Below are 21,902 nucleotides of genomic sequence, written 5' to 3' on the forward strand. Positions count from 1 at the left end.
CCAGGCACAGAAGCCTGGGAGTAGGAAGAGAAATATTTATTAGTTGGAATTTAATTTTGGACTTTGAGTTTTTTTTTGTTATTTTCTGTGAATAAACCCAGACTCCAAGGAAGGGTATTTTGACCCCAGAAAAAGTGTGTGGAGTCTTTGTAAGGGGCCCTGATGAAGAGGAAACAGAGGCAAGGTGTCCGGCCATGAAAGGGACACTTGGGAGGTGGCCAGCTCATGACATTGTCCCTTTTGACCTGAGTGGTTAGTCAAAGTTTCGGGCTCTATGGGAGTTTGAGAGTAGAAATTGGTGGTAACAAGTACTTTTATGCAATTCTTTGTTTACAAAGAATGTACAAAGTCCTGTGTCTCTGAATGCAGAAGGAATCAAATAGCAGGAAACAGCATCTTTTGCTCAAAGCACCAAAAGTACTCTTCTCAGCCTGCACCCCTGATTGTACCTCTTACCCTTAAGGGTTTCTTCCAAGGTTAGCCACTGAGCTTTCAGATGCTTCTGTTTGCTTTCTTACTCACCTGTCTTTCTTGTCTGGTCTCGGTTTCTTTGTGTTCTGCCAACACAAAACAATACTCAGCAAGACCACTTGGCTGAGTTCATGCACGCCTTTTGGCTTAGGTGGGGTTTATGCTTACAGTTACATTAAGTGAATGATGAGTTCATACCTATCAATCTCAATCCCATAACAAGATTTTGCCTAGCTCATAATATTATTTACTGATATTTTAACAACAAACAATATGTACTCTCCCATTTTCTTTGGTATTTCTTGCATGAGATAAACTCATATCTCTGATATGTGGTGCCATTGTTTATTATATTTTGGATAGCAGGCTTAAGGATGCAGAAAGAGTAATCTGTGGAAGTCATGCTTATGAAAGTTTACAGAGTGAAGAACTGGCACTGTTCACGGAGTTGGCAGCTGAGTTGTAGAATTTAGCTGTAACTAATTGCTGGCGAAGCTATTGCTCAGATTCAGTTCTTGTTGGCAAAGCCACCTATCTTTTGATGTTGTTCCATAAGTCATATGATAGACTTTGAAGAAATTATGTGCAGTCCCACTGTGGACTGACACACGATCTTTAAATATCCATGCTAATTCTAAATTATTATTGTACATGTAAAATCACATTGAATCTGCTCCTTTTTTTCTAACATGTACTTAGTCCCTGGTCCTGCAATAAACTCAGCACAGGTGAGCTCTCTTGGGATCTTGCATATCTTGCATATTGTGATGCCTTAAGATAAATAATAAAATATTTACCAGGTATGTAAGAATTCCGATTAAAAAATTGGGCTCTAGTCTGAGGGTGAAATTCACTGCTGTGAGGAGGGACAGCATAAAGCTTATGCACTGGTGTGTAAGTGATAACAAACCTTTCCACACATGGGTAAATTTAATCATATAAGCAGAACTTAATAACACATAGTTCTGTCCTGGAAAACCTTATTTCATTTGAAAATGATTACAAATTATGAGAGGGTTTGATAATCTTTTTTGATAGATTTCTGGATTTTATTTTGTGACATTCAATAAGGAAAAAAAGTCACATAATTACTTCTAAAACACATTGGATATAAGATAATCAAAGAATATTGCTCATGTAACCTGCAGGACCAACTGGGGAGTATAAGTAATTTACAGGAATATGTTTAATTTCTTGAGCATATTTTTCAAATCACTTAAATTTAGCCCTGTTATTGATGAGTGACAATGCTGTTAGAAGTCTTCAATGTGTGTATGCATGATAAGAATGTTTTACCATGCTGCACAGACTATTAAACCGGCATATTTATGAGTTATACAGATATATTTAATTTTTTGCTTCTTATTTATATACTGTAGCTAAATGTCTAAAAGTTACCATTGGTTTTCAGATGGTATAAATAATGGTTAAAGCCCATCAGTTGTAGCTACCTATTGGTTTACTTCAACAGATGTGTGTCCAGCCATGACCTTCATTCACAGAAGAGAGAAATTCAGAATCACTTTGAAAGCATTCTGTACGACAGGGTAGAACCAATACCAGCAATAGAAAGGTGCCCTATTGTAGCTCAGACTATGGAAAGCAAAGATCACTTTAAGAAATGGCTAAACACATAGGTGAGCAAATGTAACTATGTGGTACATTGGTCTCACTGATACTGTATTTTATTAGATGTGTTATTCAAACAGTAAAAGGTCTGGCCCAACGCAGATCAAAGTCAATATGAATTGAATCAGCACCATATTGAGGCTTATTATTTGAGTTGATGACGTAAGTAATAATAAGTCACTTGCATTATAGCAGACACCCACAGCCTGATTTTCAGAAGTATTGAGCCTGCCCAGCTTCTGCTGAAGTCAGTGAGAGCTGCAGGAGCTCAGCCGCTCCAAAAACACCCAGGCCATTAATTTTAAACATGAGAGACCAAATTCTATTCTCAGTTACCCAGGTACAATTTATTTTAGCCCAATGATTGTTAAGTACAATGGTAATAGAAATAAACCCAATGCAAATCTGAGTATGAAACCTCTGCCATAACCTGCAAGGAAGTTCAAATCCAAAAGTAGACCTTGTGGCTCTGGCCCATCTCTGCTTGGTAAATAGCGCTAAAAGTCTGTCTTCTTCAACTGTTTATGGCAATGGCATTATTTTATTCACTATAATGAATGGGATCTAGGAAAGACTTAGATGGAAGGAGGTTGTAGGAAAAGCAAAACAGTATGGAATTGTGGGAGGCAGTATCACTGTTAAATAAAATATAGGGTGCAAGATTGATGACTGTTACTGGGCTTTATTAAAATCTGTGCATACAGAGATTGGCTATGCTGGAAGAAGGACAGGAGGCATTGGATGTTGTTTGAATTAGGCCGCAACTTTTCATAAACATCTGAATCTCACTCCATTCCCCACATGCCCCCACTCTTCCTGCTCTAAGTACTCTGCTCTGTTCCCCCTCCTCTTTCCCAGTCTCATCACCCTGTTGTGAGTGTCACATGTAGACATGGAAACAGAGATTCTGCTGCTGCTAGCCTAGTACAGGTTAAAGAGGGTTTTCCCAGAACTGCCCTGGGTATAAGTACCCCACCCTCCAGTGCATCTTCGGGTTAGCTGGAGGCGCAGGAGGAGAGGAGAGGACAGCGTCCCTCCATGCTAACCTGATCTGACTATACTGCTTGTTGCTTCTTTACCTGGAACAGGTATCATTGCGGCGGGAGAGTGTAGACTTAAAGGGGGCAACAAACCCCTTCCTACCAGCCTGCCAGACAAGCCCTCTTCCTGCAATTAAACGAAGCAACTCATCTTTTCTGTCCATCTGGACAAAGGGCCCCACCACTTAATACACAGGAAAGACACTGGAAAGGACTGAAAAGGCAGGTGCATGATGAAATCTTAATGACCAGAGGGCAGATTCCTGGAATGGATCAGGGGAGAAATTGGAAGGAAAATTGAGTAATGACGGGAGGGAAAGAAATCAGATTGGCCTAGAGTGACAAAAATATGAAACAAAAACAGATAAGGGTAGTGATACTGACAGTTCAGATATTAACATCAGGCCTAGCACAGGGAGCACGATAAAAAAATGCCCGTGATAGACTGGCAAGGCCCAGAAAGAATTAAAAGGAGAGATTAGAGAGTAATGGGGGAGAAAGAGGCCAGGGAAAGGAGGAGTAGGATCTGGAGCAGGAAGAAATTGAGGGACAAGAATTTAACAAGATATAAAAAGGGAGTGGACATATTTAAGGATAAAAAGAATATCTAGAGTTATGATAATAAATGCTAACAATTTTTGGAAGATTTATAAAATTCATGCTTCGGAACATAAGCAAATCTTTAATAGAAGGAATTAAGATAAACCTTTTGTGAGGGTAGATTATCCCAGTGCACACTACTGGATTTCTTGCTCCTTTTGCTGAAGCATCTGGTGCTAGCCACTGCTGGAGACATTATAATGGACTAGATGAAGTGTGATCTGATCACTGTGGCAATTCCTATGTTCTTAAAAAACAGTGACAAATAGGTGGCAGTGGTTTGGAACAAGGCCCAGAACTCCCAAAAGTAAATAATTCAAGGAAAGATTTTTGCATTTGCCTAGCAATGGCATAACATTCCTGATCTTTTAATAATTTCCTTTCAGATCACCAGCATCTTGAATAATTTCATGAGGCTCAAATCTCACAGGACAGAAGGGTGAATATATGATCAGTTTTCTCGATAGACACGTTTTCCTATACACCATATTTGATGAAGGCACAAGACTAAAGGAATGTGTACTTAAAAGACCCTTGGTACATCAACATATATTTCCCTCTCTCATCAGAAACTAGTTAAATATGTATATTGATGCCAGCAAAACATCTTAAATATTTGTTTATAAGACTATAATCCAATGAATATATTAGGCATCTCTTTTAGTTTTAGGTAAAGCTGTTTTAATGCAAACCAGTACTAAAATACAGCTCCCCTACAACTCAGCCCGGGCTAGACAGAAAACGTAGCAGAAGCAGAATGAGAGCTGGAATGTACTAACTCTGTGATAACGGGACTTAGTAAAATGAGTATGTGACACTGGGTGAGAGTTAAGTATCAGAGGGGTAGCCATGTTAGTCTGGATCTGTAAAAGCAACAAAGAATCCTGTGGCACCTTATAGACTAACAGACGTTTTGGAGCATGAGCTTTCGTGGGTGAATACCCACTTCGTCAGATGCATTCACCCATGAAAGCTCATGCTCCAAAACGTCTGTTAGTCTATAAGGTGCCACAGGATTCATGGGTGAGAGTTATTAGGATTATAATTGATTTATGACTTTTCTGGTGCTGATCTGAGTAAAAGAAGGTATCAAATAGTGATAAAGTAAAATAGGTTTATTATGACCCTATAATAACCTTAGTCCCAGATTTGGACCTTAGCGTCCAAGATATGGGGGTTAGCATGAAAACCTCCAAGCTTAGTTACCAGCTTGGACCTGGTACTTGCTGCCACCACCCAAAAAATTAGAGTGTTTTGGGGCACTCTGGTCTCCCTGAAAAACCTTCCCTGGGGACCCCAAGACCCAAATCCCTTGAGTCTCACAACAAAGGGAAATAATCCTTTTTCCCTTCCCCCCTCCAGGTGCTCCTGGAGAGATACACAGACACAAGCTCTGTGAACCCAAACAGAGTGAATCTCCCTCTCGGTTCCCAATCCTGGAAACAAAAGTACTTTCCTATTCCCCCCAGAGGGAATGCAAAAATCAGGCTAGCAATCCAACACACAGATTTCCCCGATTCCTTCCTCCCACCAATTCCCTGGTGAGTACAGACTCAATTTCCCTGAAGTAAAGAAAAACTCCAGCAGGTCTTAAAAGAAAGCTTTATATAAAAAGAAAGAAAAATAAGTACAAATGTTCTCTCTGTATTAGATGATACAACACAGGGTCAATTGCTTAAAAGAATATTGAATAAACAGCCTTATTCAAAAAGAATACAAATCAAAGCACTCCAGCACTTATATTCATGCAAATACCAAAGAAAAGAAACCATAGAACTTACTATCTGATCTCTTTGTCCTTACACTTAGAAACAGAAGACTAGAAAGTAGAACTACTTCTCCAAAGCTCAGAGCAAGCAGGCAGCCAGAAAACAAAGACAAAGACACTCAAATCCCTCCACCCAAAGTTGAAAAAATCCGGTTTCCTGATTGGTCCTCTGGTCAGGTGCTTCAGGTGAAAGAGACATTAACCCTTAGCTATCTGTTTATGACACGCCCCCCAAATTGCAGACAGTGGGGAAGCTCACTGGCGGCGATTTCCTTCTAGAACTTGAAAATAAACAGATTAATACAACACATACACCTTTACATATACTCCTAAGTATATAACTAACAGACTTCTACATTTTAAGAACACTTTTTAACTACTGAATTCTGGGAAACTCTCACGGGAGAGTGCATCAGCTACTTTGTTAGAAGCTCCTGTGATGTGTTGAATTTCAAAATCAAAATCTTGGAGAGCTAAACTCCAACGAAGAAGTTTCTTGTTGTTCCCCTTGGCAGTATGAAGCCACTTTAGTGCAGCATGGTCAGTTTGTAGTTGGAACCGCCGTCCCCAAACATATGGGCGTAGCTTTTCCAGGGCGTACACAATGGCATAGCATTCCTTTTCACTGACTGACCAGTGACTTTCCCTCTCAGACAGTTTCTTGCTGAGAAACACGACAGGATGGAAGTTGTGATCTGTTGCTTCCTGCATGAGCACTGCTCCTATACCACGCTCAGATGCATCGGTGGTTACTAGGAATGGCTTGTCAAAATCCGGGGCCCTGAGCACAGGGTCAGACATGAGCGTTGCCTTAAGTTGGGTAAAGGCCTTTTGACACTCATCAGTCCACTTAACGGCATTTGGCTGGGTCTTTTTGGTCAGGTCGGTCAGTGGGGCAGCGATTTGGCTGTAGTGGGGTACAAATCGCCTGTAGTATCCGGCCAAGCCTAAGAAGGATTGGACCTGCTTCTTTGACTTTGGGACAGGCCACTTTTGGATAGCATCCACCTTGGCCTGTAGGGGGTTTATGGTTCCTCGACCCACCTGGTGCCCCAGGTAAGTCACTCTGTTTTGGCCTATTTGACACTTTTTGGCCTTAACAGTTAGTCCTGCCTGCCTGATGCGCTCAAAGACCTTTTCCAGGTGTAGTGGGTGTTCGGGCCAGGAGTCTGAAAAAATGGCCACATCATCGAGGTAGGCAACTGCAAATTCTCCCAGTCCAGCTAGTAGACCATCTACCAGCCTCTGGAAGGTGGCGGGTGCATTTCGAAGGCCGAAAGGAAGGACATTGAATTCATACACCCCCGCATGGGTGACGAATGCTGACCTCTCCTTGGCAGGTTCATCTAGCGGTACTTGCCAGTACCCCTTGGTTAAGTCTATTGTAGAGATGAACTGGGCACGTCCCAACTTTTCCAATAGCTCATCGGTACGTGGCATTGGATAGTTGTCCGGACGAGTTACAGCATTTAGCTTACGGTAGTCCACGCAAAAGCGTATTTCCCCATCTGGTTTGGGTACCAGAACCACTGGAGATGCCCATGCACTGGTAGATGAGCGGATTATACCCATCTGTAGCATGTTTTGGATCTCCCGTTCTATAGCAGCTTGGGCATGAGGAGACACTCGGTAGGGTGGGGTTCTGATTGGGTGAGCATTACCTGTATCAATGGAGTGGTATGCCCGTTCAGTCCGTCCTGGGGTGGCTGAGAACAATGGGGCGAAGCTAGTGCACAGCTCCTTGATTTGCTGCCGCTGCAGACGTTCCAGAGTGGTTGAGAGGTTCACCTCTTCCACGCCACCGTCTTTTTTCCCGTCGTAGTAGACACCGTCAGGCCACTCAGCATCCTCTCCCTGGACTGTAAACTGACAAACCTGTAAGTCTCTGGAATAGAAAGGCTTGAGAGAATTAACATGGTACACTTTAGGCTTTAGTGAGGAATTGGGAAATGCTATGAGGTAGTTTACAGCTCCCAGGCGCTCTTGGACCGTGAAGGGCCCTTCCCATGATGCTTCCATCTTATGGGCCTGTTGCGCCTTCAAGACCATAACCTGGTCTCCTACCTTGAAGGACCGATCTCTGGCATGTCTGTCATACCAGGCCTTTTGCTCTTCTTGAGCATCCTTTAGGTTCTCTTTAGCAAGGGCTAAAGAGTGTCGGAGGGTGCTTTGTAGGTTGCTTACAAAGTCCAGAATGTTAGTTCCTGGAGAAGGCGTAAACCCCTCCCATTGCTGCTTCACCAACTGTAATGGCCCCTTAACCTCGTGACCATACACAAGTTCAAATGGTGAAAACCCTAAACTGGGATGTGGTACAGCCCTGTAGGCAAACAGCAACTGCTGCAACACTAGGTCCCAATTATTGGAGAATTCGTTGATGAATTTTCGTATCATGGCCCCCAAAGTTCCATTGAACCTTTCCACCAGGCCATTGGTTTGATGGTGGTACGGGGTGGCAACCAAGTGATTCACCCCATGAGTTTCCCACAGTTTTTCCATGGTCCCTGCCAGGAAATTAGACCCTGAATCTGTAAGGATGTCAGAGGGCCAACCTACCCTGGCAAAGATGTCTGTTAGGGCCAGGCACACAGTGTTAGCCCTGGTGTTGCCTAGAGCGACTGCTTCTGGCCATCGGGTAGCAAAGTCCACTAAAGTCAGTACGTACTGCTTTCCTCTGGGCGTCTTTTTTGGGAAAGGGCCCAGAATATCCACAGCTACTCGCTGAAATGGGACCTCAATTATGGGGAGTGGCTGGAGAGGGGCCTTGACCTGGTCTTGAGGCTTACCCACTCTTTGGCATACCTCACAAGACCGGACATACTTGGCAACGTCCTTGCCCATCCCCTCCCAGTGGAAGGACTTCCCCAACCGGTCCTTGGTTCGGTTCACCCCAGCATGGCCACTGGGATGATCATGGGCTAAGCTTAAGAGCTTCCCCCGGTACTTAGTTGGAACCACCAACTGTTTTTGCGGCTGCCATTCTTCCCGGTGTCCACCAGAAAGAATTTCCTTGTATAAAAGTCCTTGGTCTATAACAAACCGGGATCGATTAGAAGAGCTGAGAGGCGGTGGGGTGCTCCGTGCCGCCGCCCAAGCTTTCTGAAGGCTGTCATCCGCTTCCTGCTCAGTCTGGAACTGTTCCCTTGAGGCTGGGGTCACCAGTTCTTCCTCAGACTGTGGACTGGGGCTTGGTCCCTCTGGAAGCGATGTAGGTGATGGGGTTGTTTCCGTTGCTGGTGAACCGCTCTCCGCTGGTGCACCTGAGGGTATTTTAGGCTCTGGCTGAGCCTTTTGGGTATGGTTGTCTTTTGCTTCTGCCAGTTCTGGCTCGCTGGCGCCCTCTGGCGTTGAGTTTGAAGATGGGGTTGCACTTGCTGGTGCTGGTTGCTGTTCCAGTTCCGGGCCTGGGACTGGAGATGCTGTGGCTGTTTCAGTGGTAGGCATGGAATCTGGGTCCACTACCTCTGTCTGGGTCTCTGGTAACACAGACGGGGCCTCTGTGGACGGTTCAGGAACAGGAATGGGTCTGGAAGCTTGCCTGGTTTGGCTACGTGTAACCATTCCCACTCTCTTGGCCCGCCTCACCTGGTTGGCCAAGTCTTCCCCCAGTAGCATGGGGATAGGATAATTGTCATAGACTGCAAAAGTCCACATTCCTGACCAGCCTTTGTACTGGACAGGCAGTTGAGCTGTAGGCAAGTCTACAGCTTGTGACATGAAGGGGTAAATTGTAACTTTGGCCTTTGGGTTGATGAATTTGGGGTCAACGAAGGATTGGTGGATAGCTGACACTTGTGCCCCCGTGTCTCTCCACGCAGTAACCTTCTTTCCGCCCACTCTCAAATTTTCCCTTCGCTCCAAGGGTATTTGAGAGGCATCCGGGCCTGGGGATCTTTGGTGTGATGGTGGTGTAATGAATTGCACTCGCATGGTGTTCTTGGGACACTTGGCCTTGATATGTCCCAGTTCATTACACTTAAAGCATCTTCCATCTGATGGGTCACTGGGCCGAGGTGAGTTACTGGAGACTGGTGAGGTTGAAGGGTAGGGTATCTGTGGCTTTACTTGGGTGGTATGTGGGGTCTTTGGCTGTCCTCGGTTGTAGGGTTTATGGTCTGTGTGCCCCCTGGGGTAATCGTTCCCCTTGACAGTAGCTTTCTTGCTTTCTGCCAGTTCCATCCATTTGGCTCCAATCTCCCCCGCCTCAGCGATATTCTTGGGGTTTCCATCTTGTATGTACCACGTGATGTCTTCAGGAACACCATCCAAGAACTGCTCCATTTGTATGAGGAGGTTCAGTTCTTCCAAGGTTTGAATGTTGTTTCCTGTTAGCCAGGCCTCATAGTTTTTTGCAATGTAGTAGGCGTGTTTGGGAAATGACACCTCTGGTTTCCACTTTTGGGTTCTGAAGCGCCGACGGGCATGATCTGGGGTTATCCCCATCCTGTATCTGGCCTTGGTTAGAAAAAGTTTATAGTCATTCATTTGGTGCTTAGGCATTTCAGCTGCCACCTCTGCTAAAGGTCCACTGAGCTGTGACCTCAATTCTACCATGTACTGGTCTTCGGGAATGCTGTACCCAAGACAGGCTCTTTCAAAATTTTCCAAGAAGGCCTCGGTGTCATCACCTGCCTTGTAGGTGGGAAATTTCCTGGGCTGTGGAGCAATATTTGGCGCCGGGTTGTTAGGGTTGGCTGGCACAGGCAGCCCAGCTTTTGCCAACTCCAGTTCATGTTTTCTCTGTTTTTCCTTCTCTTCATTCTCTTTTTGTTGTTTTTCCATTTCTCGGTGGTGGGCCGACTCTTCTTCTGCTTGTTTCCTTCGGTAGGCCACCTCTTCTTCTTCTTGCTTCCTTCTGTGGGCCAACTCTTCTTCTGCTTGTTTCCTTCGGTAGGCCACCTCTTCTTCTTCTAGTTTTCTTTTGTGTGCTGCCTCCTTGGCTGCCTCTTTGGCTTGTTCTTCTCTTTCTTTCATCTCCATCTCTTTTTGTTTTATTTCCAGTTGTCGCCTGTGTTCAGCTTCTTTGATTTGTTCTTCGGCGTCAATTTTTGCCTTAGAAGTCATGGTTCCTGTTTTCTTGTGTTGGGGTGCCCTCCGGTGTTTATCTTCCGAACTGCAGGCTCTGTTCCCTCCTGGAGTCTGCCTAGCAACAGTGCTTTTTTCCTTTTCTCTCTCTAGCTAATGTTCAATGAAGGGAAACCAGAAAAACCACTTTATTTGCATGCCTATAAGTGCTGGTATGACTCTCAATGGGAGTGCTATTGTGTGACAAAAGACTGTTAATAGTCCTTAACGACTTCTGCTTAACATGCAAGCCACAAACTGCGAGAGAGAGCAGAAAAAAAAAAATTCTCTCTGGTTCCCTTTTAAAACCAACTGCTTCTCTCTGCTAAAAAGCCCTTAGCAGAGAAAAGAAAAATATAATATTTCTACTGGCTTCTGGATTCTGTCTATCTCCCACCAGCTGCACACCATATAATAACCTTAGTCCCAGATTTGGACCTTAGCGTCCAAGATATGGGGGTTAGCATGAAAACCTCCAAGCTTAGTTACCAGCTTGGACCTGGTACTTGCTGCCACCACCCAAAAAATTAGAGTGTTTTGGGGCACTCTGGTCTCCCTGAAAAACCTTCCCTGGGGACCCCAAGACCCAAATCCCTTGAGTCTCACAACAAAGGGAAATAATCCTTTTTCCCTTCCCCCCTCCAGGTGCTCCTGGAGAGATACACAGACACAAGCTCTGTGAACCCAAACAGAGTGAATCTCCCTCTCGGTTCCCAATCCTGGAAACAAAAGTACTTTCCTATTCCCCCCAGAGGGAATGCAAAAATCAGGCTAGCAATCCAACACACAGATTTCCCCGATTCCTTCCTCCCACCAATTCCCTGGTGAGTACAGACTCAATTTCCCTGAAGTAAAGAAAAACTCCAGCAGGTCTTAAAAGAAAGCTTTATATAAAAAGAAAGAAAAATAAGTACAAATGTTCTCTCTGTATTAGATGATACAACACAGGGTCAATTGCTTAAAAGAATATTGAATAAACAGCCTTATTCAAAAAGAATACAAATCAAAGCACTCCAGCACTTATATTCATGCAAATACCAAAGAAAAGAAACCATAGAACTTACTATCTGATCTCTTTGTCCTTACACTTAGAAACAGAAGACTAGAAAGTAGAACTACTTCTCCAAAGCTCAGAGCAAGCAGGCAGCCAGAAAACAAAGACAAAGACACTCAAATCCCTCCACCCAAAGTTGAAAAAATCCGGTTTCCTGATTGGTCCTCTGGTCAGGTGCTTCAGGTGAAAGAGACATTAACCCTTAGCTATCTGTTTATGACAGACCCATATTAATAGAAATTGTGAGAAAGACTTTTGGCATGTAATTTATACTGAACAATTTTTTTCAAATATTTTATGCAACTGCTTATATCTAAAATAATTTTTCAAAGTAAACTTGCACTTTATTAAAATACAATAAGAAGGCTAATGTAAAAGCTTAGGAGCAGATTTTTAAAGGTATTTAGGTGTTGCTGCACTCAGCATTCCAAAGCATAAGTCTCATTTTAAAAAGGAATTTAGGCACTTTAGAGCCTAAATCTCAATGACAGGCACTGGGATTTAGAGGACTGAGTGCCTAAGTCCCTTTTGAAAATGATACTTACGCTCCTAAATAAATTAGGCAATGCCCACATATCTACACCAGCAACACCATCGCAGGACCTAACCAGATCAGCCACAACATCACCGGTTCATTTACCTGCATGTCTATCAATGTAATATACGCCATCATGTGCCAGCAATGCCCCTCTGCTATGTACATCGGCCAAACTGGACAGTTCCTACATAAAAGGATAAATGGACACAAGTCAGATATTAGGAATGGCAATATACAAAAACCTATAGGAGAACACTTCAATCTCCCTGGATGCACAATAACAGATTTAAAGGTAGCCATCCTGAAGCTTCAGGACCAGACTTCAAGGGGAACTTGCTGAGCTCCTATTCATTTGCAAATTTGACAGCATCAGCTCAGGATTAAACAAAGACTGTGAATGGCTAGTCAACTACAAAAGCAGTTTCTCCTCCCCTGATGTTCACACCTCAACTGCTATAAGAGGGCCTCATCCTCCTTGATTGAACTAACCTTGTTATCTCTAGACTGATTCTTGCATGCATATTTATACCTGCCTCTGGAAATTTCCACTACATGCATCTGATGAAGTGGGTATTCATCCATGAAAGCTTATGCTCCAATATATCTGTTAGTCTATAAGTTGCCAGAAGACTCTTTGTGGCTTTTTACAGATCCAGACTAACATGGCTACCCCTCTGATACTCAATCTTTTCAATGTATATTCATGTTTCATGCGTGAACTTTGGCATTTCTGCTACCTTTAGGGGGACCAAAAATGAACAGGTGAGGTGAGGATGTATCATTGATTTGTATAATGGCATTATAATACTGTTTTTATTTCTATTTTCTATCCTGTTTTTTTTTAAATCTCTTAACATTTCTTTTTATTTTTCTGACAACTGGTTCATATTGAGCCGAGATTTTCACTGAACTATCCACAAAGATGCCCAGGTCTTCCTCCTGACTTTTAAAAGTAATGTAGAGCCATGTAGTGCATAGGAGTAGTTCAAATAACTTCTTCCAGTTAGCATTGCCTTGCATTTGTCAAGGCTGAGTTTCATCTGCCATTGTGCTGTCCTTTCATCTGACTTTGTTAAATCCTTCTGAAGTTCCTCATGGTCTGCTCTAGCCATGACACACTAAATTAGTTTGGTTTCTATGAATTTTGCTCAGTGTCCATGCCTTTCTCCAGATAATTCATAAATATACTATACAACATTATTCAGAATGTTGGGTCACACTACAACTGGCCTCATGTCATGTTGAAGATTGACCATTTATTCCTCTCTTAGTCAATCATCTTAGCCAGTTCTTTACTTCTCACCTATGACTATTCAGTTTCCTTAATAGACTTTTGTGCAGGACTTTGTTGATGGATTTTTTGCAGTTCAAATAATTATATCAACTGGTTTATATCTCCTTTATTCACTTTTTCACACACAGAGAATTCAAATAGATTAGAGAAGCATTATTTTCCTTTGCAGAAGCCATGCTTTTAATATCACAATGCCCTTCAGTGGTGAAAAACACTGCAAAGAAAATTCTTAGCTGCCATTTTAGCTTTTTGGTAGTCCAGCAGAAGCTCCCACTTTTACATGATATTTCTTGGTCTTTATGTCTTTGGACGTTTGCATTTCAGATTTCATCTTAGCCTTCCTAATAGCCATTTTACCTCCATAATTTGTATTCCTTTCAGTTGACTTCACGAAGGATGAATTTCTGTTTTCCATTAGAATATCTGTTTGGCTCAAATGACTTCTTCTGTCTTGCTATTTAACAATATTGGGGTTTTTTTCTTACCTTCCTGATTCTTTTCTGAAGGGGACATACATGATTTCTGGGGCCATTACCATTTGCTTGTATAGTCTCTATGCAGAGCCTAAGGGCTTATTTCCTCAGTTTTGATATCAGGGGCTTTTTGCCTAACTTCCTCTACTTTATTTAAATACCCCTTTCTGAAGCTTAATGGCATCTATGCTATATTTTGGAGGAGTATGAGTTCTATGTTCTGTCATTTCTACTAATGTATAGTATATTACTCACCACGGGTATGATATATGTTATGGAAACTGCACACACTTGAAGTTGGAGCATTTTAATTGAAAGCATGCACAGAAACAGATTTTCACACATTTTCTGAACAGAATTTTATCTTTCTTCAAGAAAGAGATTTGGGCTTTGTAAAAATAATACGAACAAAAAAAATGTGTGCATTTGGGAAGGGGTTAGCATTACAAATTTTGGGTGCTGCAAATCCATGCTAGCATGCACTTTGCCATTAGTTAACTCATTATTCAATTTGTCTACTACTAACTGACTAAGGCTTAAGTATGCCAAATGCTAAGAGGTCCAGAACACTCGTTAGTATTAAGTAATTGCAACTCCTATTGATGAGAGTTGTGGGTGCTCAGTATCTCTCAAGATTTGGTCCATCATAAGCACAATCTTTCTCAAACTGAAGTAAATGGGAGTTTTCCTCACTGTATCTAAAAAATGTTTTCATGTACATTCCCTTGTTGTATGATGACCTCTGCTGCGTGTTTAGGGCATAAGAACCACAAAGTGACAGTGACTAGAAACAATGTGAAGCTTTGACTGGTCAATCTGGTTTCATTGCTCAAGCTGAGTAAAATGGAAAAGGTAATTAAATTAGGGTGACCAGACAGCAAATATGAAAAATCAGGATGGTGATGGGGGGTAATAGGAACCTACATAAGGAAAAGACCCCAAAATCGGGACTTTCCCTATAAAATCTAGACATCTGGTCACCCTATAATTAAATAAGCAAAAAAATTGAAAAAAGAAGTTTTGGGTTTTTTTTAAATCTTTCATTTTAAACAATTTAAGGTATTATTACAAACACGGGTAAGAGATTTTTGAAAATATTTTGGGTCAGATCCCAGACCTTGTAACTGTCATGTTTTACCAGAAGTTTCCTGATTTGGAGAGGGTGGGGGGAAGGATCCTCTGGTTGCAGGCATTCAAGTTCCTAACCACAATAACCCTGCAAGGAAGACTAACCATATAAATATTGCCTAGAGCATAGTCCCTCAAACCACCCATGGCCATAGGCTTAGAACCAGGGGCGGTTCTATGTATTTTGCCACCCCAAGCATGGCAGTCAGGCGGCTTTCAGTGGCATGCCTGAGGGAGGTCTGCTGGTCCCGCGCCTTCAGCGTACCCACCGCTAAATTGCTGCCGAAACCGCAGGACTGGTGGACCTCCCGCAGGCATGCCACCGAAGGCAACCTGACTGCCAGCCTCACAGTGACTGGCAGGCTGCCCCCTGTGGCTTGCTGCCCCAGGCATGCGCTCGGTATGCTGGTGCCTGGAGCCACCCCTGCTTGGAACCATGACCAGAGCCACATTAGGCAGTGGTCTAGCTAGTCATCCCTGGACACTGGGCCCTGCCGGTAACAAGGAAGCAGCCAGCAGGGCCAGGCTAGTCTCCCATCCAGGGAGTAGCAGTCAGGCCCAAAGCTCCACTAGCCAAGGAGCAAGAAGAAGATAGAACTAGACTTGTTAGGGATCAGCAAACCAGGGAGATTGCCACCTACTGCAGACAGGAAGCAGCCAAATCTCTCTCCCAGGCCAGGACAAGAAGCTGCCAGCACCACACACAAGCAACCCAACCCAACCATAGCTCTCCAGCCAATTCAGTTCATAATTCTTATGTCTCATTCCATGATGCAGCCTTGTCAGCTTTAACTTCTGATCCTCACAACATTTGCCATCATTTGTGTAAATAAGATGATCCGTATTAATCACATATGCAGATAGGGTTATTAAGTTACTTGTATAAATTCTACAGACTTCTGAACCTTCAGCTTTTAACAGGTATGAGATCCTCAGTGAATTGGCATAACTTCAATGAAGTCTATGTGTATGGATGTGGCCCCTGGTTTTAATCTTGACGGAGTCCTTTTAGTACAAAACATTATTATTTCCCAAGTACTTCCTTGCCTCTCATTTTTGCAATGAAAGGAAACCCAAACCCTTTGCATTAAAATTAATGCTAGCTTCAATCTCAAGCTATATTGCTCTCTCAAGAATAATATTGATAAAGATGAAATGGTTTAAAATAAATTCCCCTTGATTGTTATTAAGAAGTCAAGCCATTTAATTGTTTCTGTAGGAAAGCACTGTAAATCATGACACACATATTGCCCTATTTCTGTTTATGATGTATTAGCAAACACAATAATTATATTTTCCTATGAAAATGAATCTCAAATGGATTGTTTTACTTGTTATGATCTGGGAGTGATTCTTCACAAACCTAAATATATGAAAACAATATTTTAAGTAGTGTCAGGGCTTTTTTTAATCCGGAAAACAATTACGTCCTGTTATCACCCTTTTAAGGCCTCAGTGTAGAGTGTCTTCAACTCTCTCAGACCTTAACATGAGTTGAAGGCACTCAATGCCTCACAGGAGGGTTCTTCAGATTTCATGATCAAGTTCTTAAACCATCATTTGTCTATGTTATAGATAGTTAACTACACAGAACTACACAGAGCCCTTAGCACTACAGGTGCTAAAAGAATAAGATTTGAGAATGCTTAGCACCTTTCAGGATTAGGCCGTATATACTTGAAAATGAAACTGTTCCCAATTTATGAAGAGCCGAGAACTGAGCAACACCCTGAAGCAAACAAATCCATTTTTAGGAGTTGAAAATTAAGCTTATATAGGATATGTGCAGATCACATTTTGAGAAGACAATTGCTTCTCCCTAACATCCTGAAATACTCATATAAGGAGTTTACTAAATGCATACTCTACAGCATATTCACACTGTAGCTCAAAGATTATAATGGGAAGGATTTCAGCTATTATGGAAACAAAAATAAATGTGTTCTCTTGATAAGAACGTGGCTCTTGATAATAAATTATGTACATAATTATAGCAAGAGGGAAAGAGGCTGATGAAAAGATCTAAAGGATTGGAGGAAGGGTATGAAGAAGGGATCCCAACTCTGATACACACTATAAACCACAAAGCTAGGGAATGGCACAAGTCACTTTCTCCAGCTTTGTCCTACAGTGGCATGGGTAAAGGGCATCGTTCTTCAATCCTTCTAAACTGTGTAGGACAGGGTGCTCTGGTGGTTTCTGATCAAACTCTTACAGATTGTAGAATTCAAACATAGTTTGATTTTTAAATTGTGCAAGTGCCTAGATGGCGCTTGAATTGGATGACAGATTCCATCACAAATCAAAATAAATAAATCATTATTGCAATTTTCCCCCAAAACAACAGACTCCAAGGTTTTGAAATGAAGCTCCTTTTCCCCCCTCTGTGCTTTTGACTTTTTAAAATATCCTTTAAAAAATAAATGCATCTATGGGACACTAAAATTTCAATGTTACATATGCAGAAGTCAGGAAATGCCATCACAAGTTTGCATTTGCCGTACCTCAACTCCATGATGCTTACACTATGGGTAGGGCTGTCTGAACAACTGAATATAAGATTTGGGTGCCGGTCTGAAAAATTAAAAAAAAAATTAGGTCAACCTGAAATGAAAATGTTTTGAATTTTTTGGTTAAATAAAATGTGGAAAAAATGTTTTAGTTTCATGTTGAGCAAAATAATCTAGGTGACCCGCCTCCCCCCAAAATAAAGCATTTCAATGTCAAGGTTTTAAAAATTTAAAAAAAAAATTGAGGGAAATTCTGAAATGAAATGTCTTTTGGAAATTAAAAGTCAAAATTTTTAGTTTCAGAAACGGCAAAGCAATTGATTTTTTTGCCAGAATAATTCACCAAAATTGACTCAAATTTGCAAAAAATTTTGGTCAATCTGAATTTGCCTTTTTAATTGAAAAAAAAAGGGTCCATCCAAAAATTCTCAGTTGTCTCTGCCTATTAAATGATATTTAACAACATACAGGTTGTCAAATAATACAATTCTTTCTCTACTAGTCTATATCATAGAAGTTACATTTTTAGTGCAGAGATTTGGACTAACGTGTCTAGTTCTACTATATGGGCAGAACATACTGATTGTCTAGACAACCGAAATATTTACTGATGATTTATTGTATGAGTGACCGGGAGTTGCAAACAGTAACAATGACAGCTTCAACAGTAGAGTCATTCCTGATTATGTGACTCCCATTAAAAGTAATGATGAAACTAAATTTCTTGCATACCATGAAGAAGACACACTAAAATTTTATGATTAGCCCTCTTTCAGATATTGGATCTGATTGACCTCTGTGTTACTCCAGCTTTGCCCCTGTCCAAACTCCATTGCAATAAAAGCAGAATAACTCTGTGGTGAACCAAGCCATCATTCTTTAGTATACGACCATATGTCTTTATTAATCCATGTGTCAGCACAGTACATATCTTGCTGTTTTAAAACAGAAAAGAGCCACAATTACAATGAGAAAAAAACAATTATAGTTCGAAAGACTGTTTGACATAAATGGTTGTCTAATGTGCTCACCCTCAGTTATCATAAATATATGGTAAAGATTGGGGGAAACAAATATTCTGCCCGATTCCTGCAGCCTTCTCACTGTGGTCCTATCATATACAATTTTCTAAATCTTCTTTTATGGGTTAACATCGTGGCAGATTTTTTTATTTATTATAAATGAGGTAAATGGGAAGCCTGATGTGAAGAAGGAAATATGGCCACTAGAAACAACCTGCAAATTGAGCCTTCAGTTAATTGCCTGAGTTTCATCTATTTTTCCTCCTAGTTCCTCTTCTACAGCTGCTGCTTGATCTGACAGGAAATTAATTAGACTTGGGGCTTCCATAAACTAAAAGAAAAAATAATTAATGTTGGTACTTAAGAAACTGAAATCCTAGCTTGCCATATTTCCAAGCAATTTAATATATGATGATGGACAGTGCCAGCTAGAGCCATCTCCCTCAGCTAGGGCCACCATCACAGTCAGTCACCTGGGAAGCTCAAGCAAAAGAGTGTTCCATGATACAGATACCTACTAATGAGGAGTAGCACCTTCTGACAGAGCCCTTAAATTGTCCATTATGTCTTTAAGAGCTTGATTGAGCCATGCTAAAAGATTTCTCACTTGCTGTTAGATCTTGTATTAAAACATTTGACTCAGAAAGGCATGCTGCAAGCATTCAGCCCTGAATCTTTTATTAATATTATCATTTACTTCAACTTGACAGGAGAAAATTCTAACCCATAGATGTTTTACACTGAATTCTGGGTATTTATAAATTGTTGTCACCATCAAGCTTTTTCTGTAAATTCTCCTTATTTTATCAGGAAGTTGTGAAGGAGCAAACAAAGGAAATGACTTTGCTGAGCTTGGTCAAGTAACTTATATTTAATTGAGCTCATTTCGAAAATTAAAGGTAGGATTTTCAAAAACACTCAGTATTGGACTCTCATGGGTAAATTTTCCATTGACTTCAATGGAGCACTGAGAACTTTTGAAAATCCTGGCCCACATGCAATATCATCATTAGAGATGGGCCCAATCTGCATATTTCAATACAGGCCTGAACTTTCTCTACTTGAGGGTAGTCAGATCCAGAGTTTTGATTCAGGACACTCACAATAAAGGTCATTCATTAATATCTACCAGTTAATACATCATCTTAGTATGACAACCAAATTCAGGATTTATTCGAGCTGTATCTTTCCCATACTGTTGTACGGCTGCAAAACATGGACACTACGCCATTCGGACTGGACAAAGCTGGAGGCTTTCCACACAAAATGTCATCATCATATATTAGACATAAGTGTAATGCAGATATTTATGGTCGCTCAGGCCTACAGACTACTGGGGCCATTGTCCACAGGTGCCTTAGGCTTTCTGGACATGGGCATGTCGCAAGGATGCCACAAGGTGTTCAAGCGAACACCATTCTCCAGGTGGCTTGTAACATCTGGGATAAAATTCCACCAACTAAGGGGTGTAGACGGCCCAGAGGCACACCACCTATTACATGGGTTCATCAAGTTTGTTCCGATGTTGGACTCTCAGTCTGTCAAGCCTTGGCGGTTGTTCAGGAACAGACCAAATGGCTAACGATTGCTACAGTTGACTGTCTGAAGAAGAAAAGCTATCCTTTTCTTGTAGTGAAAACTGAAACTCAGGAAACACCAAGAGACAAATTCTTGCAGGGTGCTTCACTGAGGAATCTACTAAAAAAACTACACTCTGAAGAAGGTAAATAAAGCAATTGCATAACAAGGTCCACAGTGTAGCTTTGTGGATCTAGGAGTCATAGTCCATAAGTTAGCTTTGTGAGTAACGTATGTTCATTGCCATGACACTGTTGTTTCCTGCCCACTATAAATTATTCTTTCTTTCGACTGGGATAAATTGCATAGAGAGTATGTGTGATATGGAAAGAATACAAATATCTGTCCATTTTAGGGAGATTTACTTGTTAGGTCAGAATTTTGACTTTAAAATACTCAAGATAAATTTTCAAAGTGAAACGTGGAAACTTTATGCCCCCGTTTATGTCACATGTTGCCACTTTGTGAATGTCCCCATTTATGCGAGGAGTTCTGTTCCTAAAAGCTCCCAGTAAAAGTGAATAGTCAGAAAGCTTTTCATAACCACAAACATGTTTCTGTCAGTGGTAGTTCAGCAACCTCTTCATTTTGATAATGTCTAATTATTTTGTCCACTAATCCTTATAATTTTCTTTTTTTAAAAAAATGAAGTGAAGTATTTGTCAAAAGGTGCTGCATATGGAATCAGGAAGAGATATAATACCTCTCTTTTTCGTGGATGCTGGAATAGATGTACCACGGATCTGATTCAGTATGGCAATACCTATATTCCTAATCAGCATGAGTCCATTATTATGAAGCAAAGCAACAGCACCCACCCACCTGACCACTATATTTCAAGGCTGAGATATCAGCTCTTAGTCAAAATTCAACATGGCAAATCTAGAGTACTGAGGTTAAGATGACTGTATATAAGCCATTTCATAGGTACTATGTGCGCTTTGGTCCTTTGGGCCTGACATTCAACCTGGATTTTTATTTATTTTTGTTGCTCTTGTCCTAAATCAATACACAATGTCTAAACCAGTTAAAACCAGGGGCGGGGAGGGGAGGGGGAAAGGAACCCTTCAAGAGAGACTTTATACCCACCAACTCTGTCTCCCATGGGTAATTCTTGCCCTTCCTGAAGACTAATATTTTGTGGGGAAAACAAGTACTTTTATTGTGGTTGGAGAAATAATCAGTCCCACAGGACCCAATGAAATCTGTCTGCAATGCACCCCTCAACATCCACTTGCAGTCTTTATTATCTGAAAATGTTCCTGCAAAAGAACAAGCTGTTTGTAAAGAGGCAATAAGTAACCAAACAATTCTAAACTTTTAATACCCAGCTATTTTTAATTAAAAAAATTTTTTTTAAAAATCCCTTAATTTCATTCTCCTGTAAGAGTGTGTGAAATTTTCCCAATTTTTAGACATACTTTAGTCTGCAGTTCATTGATTTGCCATTCATCATTACAATAGACTGCTGGTTTCTCAAATGTCAATAATGCATCACGTCCTCTTGCCATCCTGTTTGTTTTTCTCTGTTTCTTTTTTTTTCAGCTTTAACAGGTTTGTGATGGAGCCTTTAAATCTAGAGTCAAGTTAACATCAGCAAGTAATGAATCCTGTTTCTTAAGACATGTTAGTGAATATAAAGAATGTTATCTGAAGGATTTGTTCTATCTGTATACAGAGCTTAGCAAGCCCATATAGAAAGCACAGAGTAATTCATGAAGTGCGGGAGGGTG

The sequence above is a fragment of the Gopherus flavomarginatus genome, chromosome 6 (genome assembly GCF_025201925.1).
Source record: "Gopherus flavomarginatus isolate rGopFla2 chromosome 6, rGopFla2.mat.asm, whole genome shotgun sequence".
In the NCBI taxonomy this organism is placed as follows: Eukaryota; Metazoa; Chordata; order Testudines; family Testudinidae; genus Gopherus; species Gopherus flavomarginatus.